This window comes from Pseudophryne corroboree, chromosome 4 (assembly GCF_028390025.1).
Source record: "Pseudophryne corroboree isolate aPseCor3 chromosome 4, aPseCor3.hap2, whole genome shotgun sequence".
NCBI classification, from domain to species: Eukaryota; Metazoa; Chordata; class Amphibia; order Anura; family Myobatrachidae; genus Pseudophryne; species Pseudophryne corroboree.
In genome coordinates this window covers 542,354,911-542,356,862 of record NC_086447.1, presented here as the reverse complement: position 1 = coordinate 542,356,862, position 1,952 = coordinate 542,354,911, and the positions used below count along the sequence as shown (strand labels likewise).

The following is a 1,952-nucleotide window of genomic DNA, read 5'->3' as shown; positions in this document are numbered from 1 at the left end:
TCCCAGAGTCAGTAGTGTGAATGGCAGATTGGGAAGAAAAAGAAAGACTCCGTATTGGGGCACATTTTGCATGAAAGAAATATGTTAAAACTTATCTTTTATTATTGTTAATTTTAAAATATGTCTACACAGACCTTAGTACATGAAAATTCGCCTTCAAAGGATAGTAATGGTATTTGTATCTGGGTTGAGATATCCTAGACGATTGCAGGTAATGTTATTTAATATGCAGTACAGATTCAAATATGCCTAAGGTGAAAAATATTAAAAACACAATTATACACAATATCTATGTGTATAAGGAGAACATATGTCATATATAGATGGGTGGTATTCATGTGACCGGAGGTCGGGAGACCGACAATCACATGACCATCCCACCCCCTCACTATCCCGACGGTCGGCATGCCGACCAACAGTGGCCATTTCCACTCGTGGGTATCCACAACACCCATAGAGTGAGAATAGAACCCATGGTGACCGCATGTCGCCACCAAGCCTGCAGCGAGCCCGCAAGGGGCTTGCTGCACTCGCCCCTCCCCGCCAGGATCCCGGGTCGGTATGCTTCCGGGATCCCGGCTTTGGTATGCTTCAGCCATACCACACCCATATAGATAAAGACATAAATTTACTTAATAAATGATGTTCTTCTTGATGGTGGCTCTCTTGGTGCTGAGTGGCGTATTGCTACTATGCTTTTGATATTTTCTGATTTATCACATATGAGTCTACATGTTGATTACCTCTTAGTTACCTTAAAAAGACTCTTGAAGAGGTATATTTAGAGATCCCTGTGAATGAAAGTTAGGATGTATAGGTAACGGTATAAGCCAATGTTTGCTCCACCACTTCTGCTGTTTGTTATAAGTTCTGCGATATAGCTACTGCACCTGATATTCCTAGGTAGTCTCCCAACCTAGTACTGATCAGACCTGTCACTGCTTTGCTTCCAAGATCAAATGGATTTAGGCGTGGCCAGTGAAGTATGGCAGTAGTGGTTTAGGTACAACAAATGAGAGAGTGTATGGTTTTGACATGAATACCAAAAAGCGAGAACTTCTGCTGTCCCGCTTAGTTTGCCCCAAATCTCTGTTACAATTGCATTGCAGAGAGTTTGATATCTGGCAGTGGATGAGAGAGTCCTCGAATGCAGTAGGTAGAGATAGGATAGGGTACCCCCACTTCTGCTGTCCACACTCATATAATGTTATAGTGGACAGTGGATGAGAGAGATGGGGTACAAAGAGAAATTATAAGAATAAATCTGGACTCAGCTATTGCATCACAGGGAAAGCAGGAATATGTAATAGAAAGCTTTTCTTACTGTAGAGCAAATAATTAGTTTTCACATTTAGCAGTAGATGGTATTGTCAATCATGGAAGATTTTTGTGATTGTAGTGATAATAAGCTGTGACCTCTTCGTAAGTATCAGCAAACAAGTATTTTATAGTAAGCATTAGATTTCAAAAAGATCATAAATACATGTCATGCATTTTACCAGAATTATCAGTACAATCACAAAATCTTCACTGATTGATAATGCCATCAATACAATCTTGAGCCTGTCAATCTAAATGAAGCTCTCATAGTTGCTCACACAGGATATTATTCATGGTTTTGTAGGTACCTCGATTTTGGTCTTCTTCCTATGTGTTGAGACCAAGAAGACTGAAACAAAGGCAGGAATAAAGAATTAAGCATCACAAGGGTTAAAATAGTGTATGCCACATGACTGTAAAGGGTATTACAAAATAAAAAGCAGCACTATCAAGGCATCTGTGCTTGCGGTTACCATTCTCTAGCAGAAGTAGAAGGCTGCAACATATATGGTTTCATTTTAGCACCCTGCACCTAATCAGTAACAAGGCAACACATAATTTAACGCTGCAACAAACAGAGTTAATATTAGGGTTAATACAGGGGAACTTACTGTTTGTGTGTGGGGTAGACT

General features: G+C 40.1%; 1 pseudogene; it reads right to left on the bottom strand.

Annotated features, from left to right (window-relative positions):
• Positions 1–878: 878 nt before the first annotated feature.
• LOC134912676 (5S ribosomal RNA) lies at positions 879–997 on the bottom strand (annotated as a pseudogene).
• Positions 998–1,952: the final 955 nt, after the last annotated feature.